General features: G+C 37.8%; 1 pseudogene; it reads right to left on the reverse strand.

Annotated features, from left to right (window-relative positions):
* LOC131830138 (ERO1-like protein beta) overlaps nucleotides 1-5336 on the reverse strand; it is a 32172-nt pseudogene extending 26836 nt beyond the window's left edge.
* Nucleotides 5337-11695: the final 6359 nt, after the last annotated feature.

Genomic DNA, 11695 nt, shown 5'->3' on the forward strand with positions numbered 1-11695 from the left:
AATGGAATATTATTCAGCCATAAAAAAGAATGAAGTCCTGCCATTTGCAAAACATGGATGGATTTAGAGAGTATAATGCTTAGGAAAACAAGCCAGTTAGAGAACAAGAATTACACTATTTCACTCACCCGTGGAATTTAAGAAGCAAAACAAACACAAGAACAAAAAAGAGACAAACCAAAACAACAAACTCTTAACTCTATAGAGAACAAAGAGATGGATACCAGAGAGGATATAAGGAGGGGGCAATGGCTGAAACCGGGGAAGTGGATTGAGAGTGCACTTATCTGGATCAGCACTGAATAGTATATGGAACTACTGAAGCACCATTTTGTACACATGAAGTGAATGTACACTATAAAACACTTTTTTTTTTAGCTATATAGCACATTAGTAAGTCATTCAGCAATATATGACTAAGGTCTATAGATTAGACATTTGTATTATAAAAATGTTAATTTCCTGATTTTGTTAGTTACATTGTGGTTACATAACAGAATAATCTTGTTTTTAAGGAAACACAAGTAATTAGCAGTATTGTATCCCCTTGTTGGTAATTTACATCCAAATAGTTCAGAAAATAATATATACAAAGAGTAATAAAGCAAACATGATACAAATTCAGAGAATCTGAATAAAAATAAAGGAGGACTGTTGGTATTATTCTCCCAATTTTTCTGTAGGTCTGAAAATATTTCAGATGAAAAAGTTAAAAATATTATTCTTAAAGGAAAATTAAGAGGAATTTTTAAATTGTCCCTTTACAAAGGACATTGGTTAAGGTTTTTTCCCCATTTTTAAGGATAACAAACTAGATTAATTGATTAGGTAAGAAAAGTAAAAAGTGAAATGAAAACACAGCTTATAATGAACTATTGTTTAAGAAGGATTAACTATGGTATATGTCTAAAACAAAAGTCTAAAATAGAAGTATAGCTGCTTTTTTTTTAATGTAACAAAACCACCAAGTGAAGACCTCATATCAAGCCTGAAATTCCTCTGCTTTACAAAGCACTCTAATTCCCACTCTAAATGTAAAAGTTAAGGTCCACTAACATCACTTTTCTTATGAAATAAAAAGCATATTCAACAAAGCATGAAATAAGAGTTAGCCAATTGTAGATCCAGTCCTAGAACAGACTGCCCAAGCTTCCACCTGGCTTAGAACCATACTATACTTCCACAACCAATCAATACTACTGGGTACAAGAGCTTCTTCAAACCTATTTTGGTGACAAGTATAAAATAAACCTTCAAGAATGTGGTTAAAAAGAGAGAGGTGAAAGCATATGAATTTGAGGACAAGTCTAAATCCATTAACAGTGGCCTAAAATATAAATTCATGCTTATCTAAGAGCCCAAGAGGAAGCAATGTTTTCCTTATTATTATTTTTTTAATTTATTTTACCTCTGGACAGGGCTCCACATGGCAGTCTTTTATTGAACAATGACCATCTTCTGCCCAGAAAGGACATGGTCGCTTCAGATTGACCTTGAGTGAAAGATTGGATAAACGTTAGCACACATATGGCACAGTTCTTCAACACTCTCTAGGTGTCCCTGTGCTGCGCACCACTGATGTGGTGGCGGGAAGAAGAAAAAGTCCTACCCTGTGGCATCTATAGGGTTCAAAATTTGAAACTGCAGTTTTTCAGACACCCAGTTGTAATATTAATTTTAAAAAATAACTGTTATTAGTCCTCTGACACTTCAAAAAAGAAATAAAGTCCACATACACTGCTCACCTGCAGACCCTGGGCAGCATTTTACTCTGATGTCTGTCAGCACCTTACCTGTTAGGGTTTTCCCGAGTGCCCACCCGCTTCAGTGTGCACTGAGCACCCACTGTCTGCACTGTGTAGGGTTTAGGGCAAAGAAGATATATAAAAAAGTACTTCACCCACCTGGAGTCTACTGGAAGGAATAGAAATTATAAATGCCTGTTTATTTACAAATTGTAGTAAGTGCTACAAAGAACATCCAGAGTTTCTTGATGGACAGTAATGGGATTGGCGGACAGTGACCTTCTTGACTGCTCAGTGTAACTGGGGATTTTGTTTGTTATATCTTATTGTTTACATTTAGGAAGATATGGGATTTTGTATATTAAGTTTATAGCCTGCTATCTTAATGCATTTTTTTATCATTTTTGTTCATTATTTAAGTTTTCTAGTATTATTTTGTCATTTATAAATGGAGATAGTTTTACTTATTCTTCAAAAATATTTATGCCTCTAGTTGCTCTCTATTGTTTGGTATGCTAATTAATATCTCTAGCAGTAAAGAACAGTGGGTACCCTGGTTCCCTCACCTAAGTGAGAATTCCTCGACTATTTCCCAACAAGCAAGATGGTGGCAATGCTAATGTTAGGATTAAAATGATCATGTTAAGGAAGTATACATCATTCCTATTAAATTTTTTTAAAAATCAGGAATGTGTGTTGAACTGTGTTGAGGACCTAAAAGCCTTGTTCCTGCATTCTTAAAATAAGATTAACTTGGTCAGGATATATTTTTCTGTAATATGCTCAAAACTCCACATCATCTTCGATTTCACTTCTACTCTCACAGCATACATTCACCCCATCAGGTAAATCTGTTGGTGTTACCTCTTATGTACGATCTACGTTTGCTTACTTTTCACCTCTTCCAACTCTACTGCCTTATTCCAACTCCACTTTTCATCTGGTCTCATGCAAAAACCTACATGGTTTCTCTATTTCCTATTTCACACCCTGAGAGTCTGTTTTGTACAAATCCCCCCAAAAGCTTATTACACTTACACTAAAATTCAACATCCTTACATAAGATTTTCTCATCTGGCTCTTACTTTCCAACTCTCCATATCTCACTCACCTTGCTCCAGCCAGGCTGAACTTATTCCTCAAACACGCTCAACCTTTATGCCTGCACTCAAGACGTTTATACCTGTAGCTCTACTCTCCTTCCCTGGAATGTTCTCTCTCCACATCTTGTCACGGCTTTCACGTTATGTAGGTCTTTACTCAAATGCCACAGCACGGATACCTTCCTTTCCTGATCATCTTCTTTAAAAGTAAAGCTACCTAACTTCCCCACCCCATTAATTTATTCTGTCTCCTACTTTATTCTTCTCCATAGCATTAACCTTAGTAAGCATATGACATTAAATTTCACTGTTTATTGTTTGCCTTCCTAATCTGGATAAAGCTTCATGAAGTCAGAGTCTTTGTGTTACTCATATTGTATCCACAGCACTTAGAATAGCACCTACCTGCCTGGGTGGCTCAGTCAGCTGAGGTCATGATCCCAGGGTCCTGGGATCAAGCTCTGTGTCAGGCTCCCTACTCAGCGGGGAACCTGCTTCTCCCTCTGCCTGCCACTTCCCCTGCTTGTGCTCTCTTTCTCTCTGACATACAAACAAACTCTTTAAAAATAATAATAATAAAAATAGGAAAACTCTTTAGAAAAGAGTGCCTATTGGGTGCCTGGGTGGCTCAGTTGGTTGAACAACTGCCTTCGGCTCAGGTCACGGTCCTAGAGTCCCGGGATCAGTCCCGCATCGGGCTCCCAGCTCCATGGGGAGTCTGCTTCTCCCTCTGACCTTCTCACCTCTCATGTTCTCTCTCACTGTCTCTCTCTCTAATAAATAAATAAAATATTTAAAAAAAAAGAACGCCTACCGCTAAGTAGTTATTCAATAAATATTTGGTGAATAAAGAAATGGAATAGATAGTATAAGGAACTGTAAATACCAACTCAGCAGCCAACTGAGCAGTTGACAGGGGTAGACTGGCTTCCACCTAGATACCCTTGCTCAATCATAAGTATGTTTGCACATGTTTAAAATTAACCTATTCTCTTTGCTTTCTTTTTCTGCCACTAGTGTATGAAAAGTATACTGACGGTGGTTAAATGTCCTTTTTGTTTAATTTTTAGGTTGGCAGAACTAGAGAAAGGAATAATCATCATCAGAATATCCTTGACTTGGAGACAAATGCATTAACTAGATCACTGAATTCCCCTCCCTTGGGAAGTAAGTGGATATTTCCATTACATATGGAATAATTTCATCACATTGATTAGAATGTTTTCTTAGAACACTGTTATGTTTGCCTATCCAACTTCCATTTTTCCTCCTTCCATTGAGAAACAATCACTCCCCCTTATATTTATGTAAAATATGATTGTTAACCAAAGTGTCTTTCCCTCTTTTGGTCAATTAGAAACCTGTGTAAGTGTTTTTCCAGAAATTAGGGAGCAATTTCTTCCAGAAATTTGATATAGAGTGTTGCAAAAACAAGGGAAATGGCTATTGCATTTATTGCTAGGCACACGACATAATAAAATTTTTTGTCACCTTCAAAAAAAAAAAAAAAAAGGGGGCAATGACTAATGGTGCCAAAATTTTGGTGGTGACATAAATATAATGGCTATTAGTTCCGGCTCTAATTTCTTTTTTTATCCTCAGAAATATTTAAAGACTAAGATAGCTATATAGAATCAGGATAAAAAAGAAAATCATGCTCAATTTTTAAAATAAACTAAAAATGAGTATCAAAGAAATTATAAACCCTATCAAATACTGAGAGCAAAACAAAGCATAACAGCAGCTTTTAAAATACTGTTCTTCAATTTAAAATACTGCTTTTGAATATTGCTTATTGTTGCTACCTTTACACTAGCATTGGTTATTTTGTAAAGGTCTAGAGCAGAGCGCTCAATTTAAGAATCAGTTCCTCAGTATTACTACGAAGGCTGTTCTGCTTGTGCCCTCAGCCTGGTTCAGCAGCCCTTCCAGTGAGCTCCCCAGGAACCATATGCTGCTGTGGTACTTACACTGAGAAAAGCACTAACACAGGACAGGGCCCAGCAGCACAACACAGAGCCTGGGAGGGGTCTAGATGGCAGAGCCTCAATTACAGTGAAAGCTGACAGATAAGTAAGTCTGTGGCACTTTCAGCTTCTGTGGAAGTAGTCTCTGTCCCAAAACTGAAAGATCAGGGATTTCCCAAACACAGGAAGAGGGTTCAGGTTCTCAGTGTTCAAAAAGACAATCAGGTTTACTACATACTTAATATATTCCAGTGATTAAAAAAAAAAAAAAACACAGAGCATTCTGAGAAGTCAAAATGGGTTTTCAAAAGGGTCATAAAAGTCACATCTGTAGAGAGCTATGTAAAAATTTTGCTCCTAAAGGAATAAAAAATTATAACTCTACCTTGTAATAAGGGAAGTAGTCTCACTCTTGCAATTTTTTTTTTTTTTATTTTGGGGAAGATTTTGAAGGTGTTAAAGTTATCGATGCTATCTATGTCACACAGGCAATCATCCAGGACTCCGGTTACCTGGGGGTGGGGAATATATACATATAAAATTTAAAATATGTAAATTATAGATATTTCAACCTTAGCAATTCAGTACTATTGTATAAAAAGGTATTTTATTCATTTGAGGTAACTAGTCTTTGTTAAGATACGTAACATTAAAGGGGTGCCTTGGTGGCTCAGTTGGTTAAGTCGATTAAGTTGTTTGAAGCCGGTTAAGCCTCTACCTTCAGCTCTGGTAGAGATCCCAAGGTCCTGGGATCAAGAGCCCTGATCAATAGGGAGCCTGTTTTTCCCTCTCCCTCTGCCACTCACCCATTCATTCCTTTCCTCTCTCAAATAAAATCCTTTAAAAAAAGATACATAACATTAAAACAATCATTTACTTTTTATATGGCCAATTAGGTGAAGAACAACAAAAGGATTAAATAGATATACCTATTCTGAAGAACTAGTGGCTAGAGAAATATATTGAATGTTCCTCCCTTCCCCAAACATACATAAAATCCAAATGTAGCAGGAATGCTAAAGCATTTCTTCCAAGACTAACCTAAAAGTCACAGACTATAATAATACTGCTGTAGTAACCCCATCTTATTTTTCTACTGCCATTTATTGAACACTTATGTGATAGGCACAGTGCTAAGAACATTACATGTTATCTCATTTATTCTTTAAATATTCTATGAAATAGTTATTATTATCCTCATTTCACACATAAGAAAATTAAGGCTTAGCATAGTTAAAATAATTTTTCCAAAGTAAAAATGAGACTTAGTCCCAAATAATCACACTTAAAAATACATGCTTTATCTAATACTCAAAGTATACATTAACTGAACTGAAAATGATATTTACAAAATGAGTTCAGAATCCAAAATTTCCATAAAACATTCTTCAGCTACCCTGAGATCATGCCGAAGGCAGAGGCTTAACCCACTGAGCCACCGAGGCACTCCTACAACATTTTTCAAATGGAGAAAAGTTTGTTGGTTACCAGGGCTTAAGGACTGGAGTAGGGAGAGGAACTGGAGTCATGGAGAAGGGTAGAAAGGAGGGAGAGTGGTTATAAAAGGGCAAGAAGAGAGGTGCCTGAGTGGCTCAGTCAGTTGAGCTTTTGACTCTTGGTTTCAGCTCAGGTCACAATCTCAGGGTCATGAGACTGAGACTCGTAATGGGCACATGCTCAGTGGGCAGTCTGCTTGAGATTCTCTCTCTCCCTCTTCTGCCCCTCTCCAATCCCTCTCTAAAAAAAATTAAATCATTTTTAAAAGGGCAAGAGGAAGGATCCTTGTGGTGATGAAATCGTTCGGCATCTTGACTATGGTGGTGCACATGTAAAAGTGGACAGAAAATGTACAGATGCAAGGGAGACTAGGAGGGATCTGAGTAAGATCAGCGGGTGCATCAGTGTCAATGTCCTGGTGATAATACCGCACTGTATGTTTGCCAAATGGTACCAGTGGGTTAAACTAGATACAGTGTAGGTGGCATTTCTTTGTATTATTTCTTACAACTGCATGGAACCTGCACTTACCTCGATTAAAATTTTTATTAAAAAGGGGGGGTGCCCAGGTGGTTAAAGATCATTTGTATGATCCATAGGAGGAATCTATGCACAGGTGATCAGAAAATGGAAACCAGAAATTCCCAGTTGTTTCTTTCTCATGTTTTCCCTCTAGGAATGCAAATGTGTCCCCAAACTCCCTACAACACAAAGAGTCAGGGGTATATTATCTTTAAAGAGCAAAGGATCATTCACAATAATTTTGGCTCTAGAATTCCAGATGCTTTACTATCCTAGTTACTAAGATCCTGTCACTAACTATTGAATTTTATTCCATTTCTCTAGCTTACTATTTGTAAAAATTCAAATTCTAAGTAATTGTGGAGAGTGGGGGGGGAGTAGAAATACCAACTGACAACGTTCTAGGTTTTAAACATACCTTATCCAGTGACTGCTCTTTCTTACAAATATTTCTTAAATTGTTCCTTTTTAGTAAACCACCATATTTTTAAAAAATATTTTCATTGTGGTAGAGGCTGGGGTAAGGTATACAAAATTATCATGTACTTATTTCTAACTCTTAAATACTAAGACAAAAGGCTGTATATCACCAAATTTTTAAAAACAGAAATAGAGAGGTGCCTGGGTGCCTCTTGGCTGAGCATCTGACTCTTGGTTTCAGCTCAGGTCATGATCTCAGGGTACTGGGATGAAGCCTCAGGCTGTCCCTGCAGGCTCCCTGCTCAGCAGGGAAGCTGCTTCTCCAGCTCTCTCCACCCTCCACCCCTTCTCTTTCTAAAATAAATAATCTTAAAATAATAGAAATAGAATATGGCTATTATCTTTTAAGTCCCTTTCTAATTATAGCCATCTCCCTCCCCCCTGGAGGTAGAATAACCTATTTTTGTTAATTACCTTTCCTTGCAATTTCATCACATATGATATATCCTTAAACAATATAGATGATTCTTTTTGTTTTTGAACTTTAATGTTAATGACATGTTTCTTTTGCTAATATTTTGCCAGCTACCCACCATAATGAGTTTTATGGTCATTCATTTTCCCTGTTGTAAATGTTGTATTATATGAAAATATCACAATGTATTTATTCTATTGTTGACCTGTAAGGTCGGCAGAATGAATAATGGCCCCCAAGATATCCATGCCATAATTCCAGAAGCCAGTGAATATGTTACAGTACGTGGCAAAAGTGACTCTGCATATGTGATTAAGATCTTGAGATGGTAGTTAATACTGGATTATTTAAGCAAATTCAATAATAAGATCCTTGTAAGAGGAAGACAGTGTCAGAGTCAGACTGGAAGGTGCTACATTACTGGCTTTTAAGACAATGGAAAAGGACACAGGCCAGGAACACAGCAGCCTCTAAAAGCCTGGAAAAGGGAAAGAATGATGATTCTCCCCTAGAGCCTCCAGGAGAAATGCAGCTTTGTTGATACCTTTATTTTATCCCTGTAAGACCCATTTTCAGACTTCTGGCCTACAGCATTACATGATCATAAATTTGTATTATTTTAAGCCACTAAATTTGTGGTAGTTTGTTAAAGCAGCAACAGGAAACTAATGCAATCCATATTTAGGTTGTTCCCAGATTAAGTTAAAGAACAATGCTACACAAACACCTTTTTCTTTATCTCCCTCTATATATTTATAAGAGTTTCTCCAGCTTATATGCTTATAAGTGAAATTACTATAGCTCATTTCCAAAATAGGTATACCACTTCACAATCCTACCAACAGCAGATAGAAGTTACTGCTAAATCATATATTTGCCATTATTTGATATTTTTTAAAAAATATCAGTGGGCTGGGGCGCCTGGGTGGCTCAGAGGGTTAAGCCGCTGCCTTCGGCTCGGGTCATGATCCCAGGGTCCTGGGATCGAGCCCCACATCGGGCTCTCTGCTCAGCAGGGAGCCTGCTTCCCTCTCTCTCTCTGCCTGCCTCTCCATCTACTTGTGATTTCTCTCTGTCAAATAAATAAATAAAATCTTTAAAAAAAAATAAAAAAAAAATAAAAATATCAGTGGGATAAGCCTCTGCCTTTGGCTCAGGTCATGATCTCAGGGTCCTGGGATCTGAGCCCCACAGCCCTCCGGGTCTCTGCTCAGCAGGGAGACTGCTTCCCCCCCCCCCTGCCTCTCTGCCTACTTGTGATCTCTGTAAAATAAATAAAATCTTCAAAAAAAAGATTTTATTTATTATTTGACAGAGATAGAGAGCACAAGAAGACAGAGTGGCAGGCAGAGGGATAGGGAGAAGCAGGCTCTCTGCTGAGCAGGGAACCTGATGTGGGGCTTGATCCTAGGACCACAGGATCAAGACCTGAGCTTAAGGCAGCTGCTTAACCAACTGAGCCACCCAGGCACCACAATTATTTGATATTTCAAAATTTTTTTCCAATATAGTAAGCAGGAAAGAGTATCTTATTTTTGTACTGATGAAGTATAATGTTTTATGTTCCATAAGACATGTGTATTTCTTGTGTGAAATACTTGTTTTTCATTTTTCTACTAGGTTGCCTTTTTCATGTTAACATGCAGGAATCAATAATTTTTCCCTATTCTGGTACATTCTTCTGGAACTCCAACCTGACATATTATATTAGACTGTATCTCTTAAGCTCTCTTTAAAATTTACTAACCCATTATCTATCTGAGCTTCCTTCTGAATAATTCATGCTTTTATTTTCCATTCATTCATTCATTCATTCATTCAAAATATTTGAGAATCTACCTCACATAAGCCTTGCACTGTTGTTCTACCTGCTGGGAGTTCAAAAAGAGAAGAAAGAAAGAAAAAGAAAGAAAGAAAGAAAGAAAGAAAGAAAGAAAGAAAGAAAGAAAGAAAGAAAGAAAGAAAGAAAGAAAGAAAATGAAGATAGCCTTCCTTTGGGATAGCACCCTACAGCTCAGACTCCGTATACCCTTGTGTACACTCACCTATTAAAGGACTAGCACTTCTTACCAGGATTAGCTGAGGATTCTCTGCACCTCCCCCTACTCCACAAGATATATATGCCAGCTGCACATCCCATTTTGTATCTACATAAAAAAGCATAATTCTGATTTATGTTTTTTGAGTAACAAGTGGAAAATCTCTTGATTGTTCCAAAAAATAATTTTGAATAGAAAGCTACTAATGTGTTTTTCTTGATGAATTTCTATAATGTAGAGGCATAAATTAGTCACTTTCCTGGTGCTGGAGCTAAGGACAAGCCACCACTCAGCAGGCAGGGGGTGGGGGGTGCTTATAAGGGAGCATAAGCATCAAATGAATGATGAGACCAGGTGATTTTTTAGAGTTTTTCAATCCTGACTTTCAGTGATTCCACTTAAAATACAGAACACTCTATTTGGAACTTTTTTTTTTTTTCATCCAATGATTAAACAAAAAGCCTTTTCCTAACATTGTTTAAACATTTTAGAATTATCCTTTCCCATTTGCAGTATGAGCATCAGTATCTGCAACTCAGCAAATGGCCCATTATCCCGTGTTCCCACATTAGTAGCTTGAACTGGAAAGTAGCTATAGATTGCAAACTGAATGACTGGAGCAATCAATAGCCATATATTACCAACTTTTGAAATAGACTAGACTACACATACTAATGCCCAGGACACAGGAATGTAACACACTTTGAGAAAAAAGAGATAGCAAGAAAAACTTTCTGACTCATAGATCTAAACTAATGACTGGCTGACTTTAAATAAAAAGAACTAATTATTGTGGGGTTATTTTAATAGAGTTGTTAAGAAAAACACTTTAAAATGTCCGTATAACAGTGTCAGAAAGAATTATTTAGGAGAAAAGCCACTGGGCTGTCTTGGAATATTAGTACACCATTCTCACTGTTATGGTGCCCTCATTAGCAATGTGCAGACTTTTCAGATTATAAAGATACTCTTTTCATCCCAGGGTCAGTACCTCTGCCATGGCTATCTTTGTATTTAAAAAAGAAGTACATTAACCAGAAATTGTATTTCATTTCCAAAAAGCATATAGAAACCAAAGGATAGCCATGTCTCCCACTCCCTCACCTACCCACTGACCTGCATCTGCCTTTTCTCCCATGCCTCCATCCTTACACTCAGCTCTGCTCCCTTTGCCAACCAAAAGGCATTTCTCTAACAATTCTCTCATTGTGTTCTGCGTGATAGATTTCCCACTGTGCTGATGGATTCCATCAGTATTAAAAACATGTTGAAAGAACTCCCACCTTTTAAAAACACTTCTTGACCCTATTTCTGCCATGTCTTTCTTTTTTACAGAACCCTCCTTAAACTAGTGATCTATATTTGCTGTGTTCAGTTCTGCTCCTCTTGTTCTCTCATTAACCCCCTTAAATTAAATGTTTGCCCCCACTGCCCCACCAAAACTGCTCTTGGGGAAGCTCCCCACTGACGTCTTTATTGCTATAACCAATGCCAGTTCTCAGGACTCATTGATCTGACCTAAAGCAGCATTTCACACTGCTGAGCACCTTCTCCTTGAAACACTTTCTTCACATGACTTCCCTGGTCTTGCTCCTATACCTTAGTTTTTCTTTCCTCTCAGTCCTTTTGCTGGTTTGTCCTCAATTCCATGACCTCTAAATAAAGCCTCCTTGGGACAACTGGTTGGTGCAGTCAGTTAAGACCCAACTCTCAGGGTGCCTGGGTGGCTCAGTCAGTTAAGCACTTGCCTTCGGCTCAGGTCCTGATTCTGGGCCCTGGGATTGAGACTCATGACAGGCTCCTTGCTCAGAGGGAAGCCTGATTCTCCCTGTCCCTATGCTCCCTGCTCCCCCTGCTTGCACTCTCTCTGTCTCTCTGTGTCAGATAAATAAGTGAAATCTTAGAGAGAGAGAGAGAGAGAGAGAAT

The sequence above is a fragment of the Mustela lutreola genome, chromosome 4, assembly GCF_030435805.1.
Source record: "Mustela lutreola isolate mMusLut2 chromosome 4, mMusLut2.pri, whole genome shotgun sequence".
Classification (NCBI taxonomy): domain Eukaryota; kingdom Metazoa; phylum Chordata; class Mammalia; order Carnivora; family Mustelidae; genus Mustela; species Mustela lutreola.